Raw genomic sequence first — 7,791 nt, 5'->3', positions numbered from 1 at the left:
GAAGAGATGGCAACTAGAAGCAAGTACGATAAAGTCTTTCAGAAGGTTTGGGGTGCATCTGGTAAGTTAAAATAACTGGCTCAACACAAGTGTTTATCACAACAGTGTTAATCTTTTGGACTGTCTACTGGTAATGTAGTTGGACATCATTGAGGTCTTTCTTTCTACCACAGGTGGTTGGGCTGTTGTTATGTGCCCCTGTGGACAAGTTGTTTCTTTAAAATGCAACATTAGGGCAGAAAGTCCGCGAGACTTCACAGACTTGTTGCTCTCGTGGAAACATATGCCAAATATAAGCATCTACGATTTTGCCCGAGGGCTTGCAGTACATGCTAACCTGAGAGAACCTGAGGTGGTCCCTTTCAGCCCTCATGAGGGTCGACTGCTGGACCCCAGCCCTGAAAACCTGCAGTGGGCATCCAAAGGTGGCACAGTCAGTTTACCCTGGCTCAAAACCAAGAAAACTTTCCCGGACCCGAATGGCCATCCTTTGACTGGGTCGGAAGAACACTATTGTCTTTATGACACCTTCCACGAGAGAAACACGAAAGACCCAAGAGATATCCTTCGGAGGTTAGGGCTGGTACCAGAGCTTGCCGGAAGAATAAACAGCCAAGTAGCTGAACAGCTCTTCTCCATCATGAAGAAAAATAATTACTTCATGAATATGCTCTCTCCTTCTGCACATGTCTTCACGATGCGAAATATCATTCATCACTACAATCAACGGAAAAACAAGACAGTCATGGAGGAATTAAGGAAGCTTGTGAGCCCTGACATTCCACTGACTCTCAATGAGTATGGACAGGCAGAATTCTGTCTCTTGCCCTCTTCTCAGACAAGAGAATGTGATCTTCTCCCAGACACGCATGTTGTCATGGACACTTTACAGACAACAGAATTAGACCCAAATTTCCCACCACAATGTCAGCGTAAGAGACATTTTCAAGCTGTTTTCACTAGTGATTGTATACAATACAGTATATATGTTTCCAATAATACATTCTATTTTTTCTCTCTCTTCAGCTGTTCACCCCACTAATCTTGACTCCACAGTTGCAAATTGGAAACAAACACTACATGCAAGACTCTCTCAAGCAGTAAGTTATAATAGTAGTATTTCTCAATCAGCGTCTTCAATCATGCATGCATGTATATCATTTTATGCACATTTCCCCATAGCTAGACTATGTGTTGGACATTAATGCCGACCCACATGAGCCAATTGTCCTAGCCAACTCCCCGATCCTCAAAAGGTCAGACTTTTGGACACTTGGCCTAGAAAGAGATATAGAAGCAACGGTAAGTAAAAACTTAGTGTCTATTCTTTGATCTGTATGTGGACTTGCAGTATGAATAATCTTATTTCTTTCTTTTTAGATAGCAAATTGTTGTTTCAACATTATCACAAACATTGCAAATGCACATGTAAGTAAGTGGTTTATTCATTTTACGAAACGACCTTGCCCTCTGATTTTGTGTTTTTAACCGTTGAATTTTATGTAGTGTAGGCAAAGTCTGTTTCTATGATTAAAAAAAAAAATTTTTTATTAAAGGGCATAGCAACCATTGCTGTGGATGCCTATGTGGTAGTGACGTGGCTTCCTCCATTATCAGCTTGCCCTGCTGATTCCATGATTGTGAGTAGTGATGTAAAATAATTTGTATCTACCTTGTCCTATCTACCTATTTGTATTTACCTCATATCCTTCAAATTCCTCTCTGAAAAGTTTTTGTTTCCTCCAGTGTGACTTTGCATCCAAGGATGTTGTGCTTCTCCCGGCCTGGCAGCCAGGACACTGGACTTTGTGTGTGAGTAATCTCACCTTGGCATATTGTTCTTTGAAATCATACTATTTTTATACAACCATCATCCTTACTTTGTTGCCATGTACTGCATCAATTTGTTTCAGGAATGTTTAATTCTAATATGAAATGGGCACAAAATCCAGAAAATGCTAATTTAATATATTTAAAAGCCTATTTCTTTCATCAGTTGCCTTGCCTAGGGTAACTCAAGTGCTCAGTCATAAAACATCTATGATATGGGGGTGATAAGCTCAGGAGGTAGATTATGGCTGAGTGAGAAACATCAGCTGTAAAGAGCTTTATGGTTGTAATTGGGTCCTTAACCAACCCATGTCTTGCTATTCCATGAAATTAAACTTTTAACAGGTTCTCAAACCAAGACAGAGGACTATGCACTTTTTTGACTCCAGGGATCCTAGTGGCTTTGGAGATGGCTGCTACCTAGATGTCTTCAGGTTTTTCCTAGAAATCTGATTGCTGGTTCTTTATGTTCATGGAAAACTCGGAGGGTCTTGAAGCATTGTTCTTTCCTATGTCTAAACCTTTAAGAGAATAGTTATGTAGTTTTTTTTTTTATTAAAATGAAGACAGTTGATCATTTTTTCCCTGGAAACATCAGAGTCTTTACTTTTTAGAAATATTATGTGGGCTTTCAAAACACTGCTTCAAGAACAGAGTGTTTTTTTAATGGAAGTATAGTAGTTCTGTTTTAGACTAACTTCCTTTTTTTTTTCAGATAAATTGTTTTCACTGTTCACACGTTCCATATGTTCCTAAGTCTCTATTAGGAAATGCTGTTACTCCTAGGCCAGTTACTAGTATGGGTATAGTGTAGACCTTATTCATTACACTTATAAGCTGTGCTCTCAAGGTGGGTATGTGTAGTCAAGGCAGAGTTTTGGCAATTCCTTATTAGGGCTCAGTGTTCCATTTGAAAGAGGTGAATTGCAACTAATATTTCTTCAAAATTATTTTCAGTAACCTCGCACATATGGTGTCCAGTGAAGAGTGGAACATCCTTTTCTTGTCAGACTATGAGGTAAAACATTGGCATGTGTGGATGGAGCTCTAATCCATTACAATTAGTATAGCAGCATAGACAATCATGTGTTGCTACTTGCTGACCGTAGTTGCTGTTAAAAAAATACCTATTAAAAAACCTATTAAAGCATATTGTGGTAGAAAGAAAGAAACAAACAAACAAACGGGCTTAAATGCAATTTGATTTGGAGAGTGAATGCAAATATGTACGGATCATCATCATTTACCATGCTCTGTTATGATTTTTCTAGGGTGCATCTCATCAGCATCTCAGCAATAATTGTGGGGTGTTCATGCTGATGGTGAGTTGTAGCCTAATGTTTTCTGTAACGTCTTTTATTGACTTCTTCTGAATTAGTAACTTTTTTTTTTTATCTTAATTTCAGTATGCTATGTATGCTACCCTCCAAAAACCATTTGACTTCAGTGAGGTGGGTTTTTTATCTTAAAATCTTAATCCGATGTATAATATTAAATATTATATGTTCAGTCATTTACTCGTCCTATTTGGAAGTTGCTGACCACAATATGTATTGCTGACCACAATTCTTTTCAGGTGGACATGACAACTATCAGAAGGTGGTGGTGTGCGCAAGTGTTGCAGACATTTACTGTTGAAAGGTATCACATTGTATCCTTAGTTTGTGATTGACCTACATTTGAGGATGTAGGCCAATATGCTAAACTCTCTCCATCTCTCAGCAACACTGAAGGACCAGTGGTCACACCTGCTGCAACGGAAAGGGACCAGAAACAGGACCAGCCATACCTCCCTCCAGAGATTTTGCAGAAGATCATTGGGATTACCCTTAGAATGGACATGACCATGCTGGAATCATTTAATAGGGTGTCTAAATTGTTTCGAGATCTTTCGAGGCCTTTTCATCCAATGATCAGCATTAATGATAGCGTGGCTGAGGATCTTGAAATTGAAAGTAATCTGGTGCATATTAGCATTGGCAAAATCTACAAGGTGGCAGGCCGTGGCAGTGGCCTTGTGCTACGACTAGCACATTTGTTTTCTTCCAAAAAAAATTGGATGAAGGCATGCTTGGTGCTTAGACACACAGGCTATGGAAGGTACTTGGTACAGGATGTACAGTTTGCAAAGTAGGTCCCATTGCCTTTCAGACATCTTAAGCATGCATGACACACACACGCATGCATCACACACACACACGCGCGTGCACATGCATGAAACACACACGCGCGTGCACATGCATGAAACACACACGCGCGTGCACATGCATGAAACACACACGTGCAGGCATGATACACTCTTGCGCACACACGCAACACACACACACACACACACACACACACGCATGCATGCAACACACACATGCAACACGCATGCAACACACACACACATGCAACACACACACACGCATGTCACACACACACACACACACTGTTCGAACTATACCGTGTCCTTTGGGGGAGCCCACTTGATTAGTTTGTATCACACACACACGCAACACACACCCATGCAACACACACACACATGCATGCAACACGCACACACACACTTTACCGTTCAAACTATACCGTGTCCTTTGGGGAGCCCACTTGATTAGTTTGTATAGTTAGTTGATATAACTTGAGTTTGTATTTATAAGTTGTTATTTTATTTTTTTACTGTATTTTATTTTGTATTTTATACTGCATGACAATAAAGTTTTAAGTTTGCTACGTAAAATAAATTGTCTGTGTCTTTACTGAAAATATCCATATTCAGCCAAGTATTAGTGTGTGTAAATAAGGGAACCCTTGTGAACTATGCTGTCTGATTGTAAATAAATGCTGCTTGTATCTTAAGTATACAGTGGTAACACTGTTGTAATATTTGTTATGAATGCAGTTTTTTTCGTATCCAAATTATTGCACTTACAGCAGTACTACAACTGTGTTGAGGTGCAGTAGGCTATTCTGCAGTAATTACTGTACTGTATGAAATACTGTGTTGATACTGCAGTACAATTTATTTTATTTTTTATCATAAGGGGCATGTAAGCTATTTGACAAGTAGAACAATGCACTGCACAACCCAACATTTTCAACTGCTACTGCGACGTTCGGTAGCTGGCTTTACGTTCAAACTTAAGTTCCTGCTTTCCTATGTTTGGTTCAATGCTAACGTCAATGCTAACCCAACCCTTATTTTGACATAATATAGACCGGATGTTGACAGTTCCTTGTAGGAGAAGAAGAAAAGGGGGGTTTTCCCGTTTACGGATAAAACGCCCATTTATGTTCCGAAAAGTGGGGGTGTTCCCGTTTACGGATAAAACGCCCATTTTTGTTCCGCAGACCGATGATATTCGATTTGTGGGTGTTTTCACACTGGTGGGTGTTTATAAATCATGCAATGAAAATGATGCCCTTCTCCCGACCCCACCCCTAAGACCTACCCACACTGTGACGTGGGCAAATCAGGTAACGCAGTTGACAACGCCCCTCTGTTTATGGCCTCGCCCCCTGATTTGGTAACTCCTATTACCGTCTGCAGAGACCTCTATTTGGCACACTCGGACACATTTCTTCCGGCATGCATCTCGCGCTGATCACCGGCGATCGGTTCTGCGGTGAGTCACATGTGTGGCTATCCTTAATCTAAACCATCGATGTCAATATTTTACTAAATTGATCTCTGAACTCTTTTATTGCATTAGTTTGGATTGTTTCAACGTTCCGTGATCGTGTTGGATTCGCGCAGGGGAGAACCGCGCTGGATTCCACTGTTTGAGACTCACGAGGAAGAAAACAAAGATTCGTTCATTCACTAACGTTAGCACTAGTGGTCAATTGAGGAAGAAGGTTTGTAAAGTTAACGAAGCTTACATTTGAGCTACTTGAAATGTTTATCATAAAATTTATAATTTGGTAATGCTAACGGATTGAAACTTATGTAAGTTAATGAGCTGTGTAACTAACGGTCGAAATGTGATGGTAATGCAAGGTTTATTTGTTTTTAACCTGCTCTTACGTTGGTTGATGACACAGATTGCAATAAAAGTCATTTAACCATCAGTTCTGGTCTTTTCAATAGACTGGATGCCACATATTATGTGAATGCTTGGCTAAAGAGATGCGTCTTAATAGCTAGCAGTTTTAAACTGGGACAGCGAGTCTGAGCCTCGAACAATATCAGGAAGGCCATTCCAGAGTTTAGGAGCTAAATGTGAAAAAGCCCTCATTCCTTTAGTGGACTTGGATATCCTAGGAATGATCAGAAGCCTCGAATTTAGTGATCTTAAAGAGCGCGATAGATTGTAGGGCGATAGAAGTTCCGTTAAATACACAGGAGCTAAACCATTTAGGGCTTAATAGGTCAGTACAGTAGTAATACTTTGTAGTTGATACGCAACTTAATAGATAACCAGTGTAGATATGATAGAATTGGTGATATATTATCATATTGTCTTGACCTAGTAAGAACTCATTGGTGAATGGTGAATTTTGTTTTCAAATGGTGATTTGTAAAGAGGCAAAAGTATTCTCTCGTGATGTGTGCACATTCATTGAATTGAAGTTAAAGAAAAGATTTCAGTGAATACAGTTACTTTTCAGTGAACTGATTGTTTCATTCATTAATTAATTTTATTATTATTCATTAATTAATTCTATTTTGTATTTTATTTTATTGACTGGTTTATTTTATATATATATATATATATATATATATATATTTTTTTTTTGCCCAGTTAGTATTGTAGACAACCATTAAAACAAGTGCAGACACACATTTAAGATTATTCAATCTTTTTTTTTTCATTGCAAGGTGTGAGACCCCGAACCCGGAAGTCCAGATATTAATATAGGTTGTGATTTATCTGTATTTGGTGAGCTCAGACTCTGTAGATATTTGTCCTACTTTATTTATTTTTTGGTGGGTTACATCCACACTGGAGAAAAACCTTACAAGTGTTCACACTGTGACAAGAGTTTCAGTCAGTTAGGAAACATGAAAGATCCACACTAAAGAAAAACAGTAATACTATTTTATTTGTAATACTTTCCTTCACTGCTCTGTATAAAAACTAAAAAGGCTCAGAAAAATGCAGATGATAAGAGACATTGGTGATTTATTAGAAGAGGAATGAAAAGACTCCTTATACAACTTTTTTCCGAGCTGCCACGGCAGAACAATCACTCTGCTATATAATATAGTGCTATACACTGCTATAGTGCTTGTGTCACAGCACTTTGAGATCCAGATTTAACAATCTAGGCGTATGCTAGTCGGGCTGAAACTAGCAAACAACACTGTAGTGCGTGTAGAGCACGCATGGATTTGTTTTGTGAAAAGTTGTAAGAGTTTTGTGTTTACTGAAGATGTCTATAATCTGCACTGCATTGACTCACTCTTCTGAAATAAGATTGGAAGTTTACAGTGCTTTTTAACACAATCATAAAATATGCTTTAGTTACCCTACTTTGCATCATTAAAATTAAATTGAATACCCATTTCACATTTTATGTTACTTCTAAATATTTTATACAGAGTTTGTAAGAAATTAATGATCTAATTTCCTTATTGCTAATGTAGTTATTGGAAAATCAAACTAAATTTGTTCAAATACATATCTTATCCCACTGTTGGGGTAGGCTAGTTATTTATAAAAGAAGCAGAAAAAACTACTGCAAAGATGGGTGTCATTTGTATTTTTTTTTTTTGTATTACTGATGTTTTATTTGATTTGATCAGTTTTTTTTTTAGTTCAGCATATTAGTTCATCTCTGCTGTTGATCTGTAAAGCTTGTTTCAGGAGTGTCACTATTAACAGCTGCTAAAAGCCTCTATTTTTAATGTCTATAGTTTAATAGTTTTCAGCTCATTAATTATGCTGATGTCTTCAATCACCTGTAAACTGACACTTAAAGCTCATTTCATTGGTGTCAACAGACAGACAAACTGCATAATCACCACTTATGAAATCT

General features: G+C 38.2%; 1 long non-coding RNA gene and 1 pseudogene across 2 annotated transcripts in view; both read left to right on the top strand.

Moving 5' to 3' along the window:
* The first annotated feature begins 3,241 nt into the window (after positions 1-3,241).
* On the top strand, positions 3,242-3,684 carry LOC143735517 (uncharacterized). The gene is made up of 3 exons (XR_013203208.1): positions 3,242-3,281; positions 3,407-3,471; positions 3,553-3,684. It is a non-coding gene; the product is annotated as an uncharacterized LOC143735517 (long non-coding RNA).
* Positions 3,685-5,445: 1,761 nt separating this feature from the next.
* Positions 5,446-7,791, top strand: part of LOC143735498 (uncharacterized) — a 27,976-nt pseudogene continuing 25,630 nt past the window's right edge. The window contains exon 1 of the transcript XR_013203187.1: positions 5,446-5,667. The product of XR_013203187.1 is annotated as an uncharacterized LOC143735498 (transcript). The remainder of the gene's footprint in view (positions 5,668-7,791) is intronic.

The sequence above is a fragment of the Siphateles boraxobius genome, unplaced genomic scaffold (assembly GCF_051911475.1).
Source record: "Siphateles boraxobius isolate OS27281-9 unplaced genomic scaffold, OSU_SipBor_1 13, whole genome shotgun sequence".
NCBI lineage: Eukaryota > Metazoa > Chordata > Actinopteri > Cypriniformes > Leuciscidae > Siphateles > Siphateles boraxobius.
The sequence above is the reverse complement of the archived record's forward strand: the minus strand, read 5'-3'. Positions and strand labels throughout refer to the sequence as shown.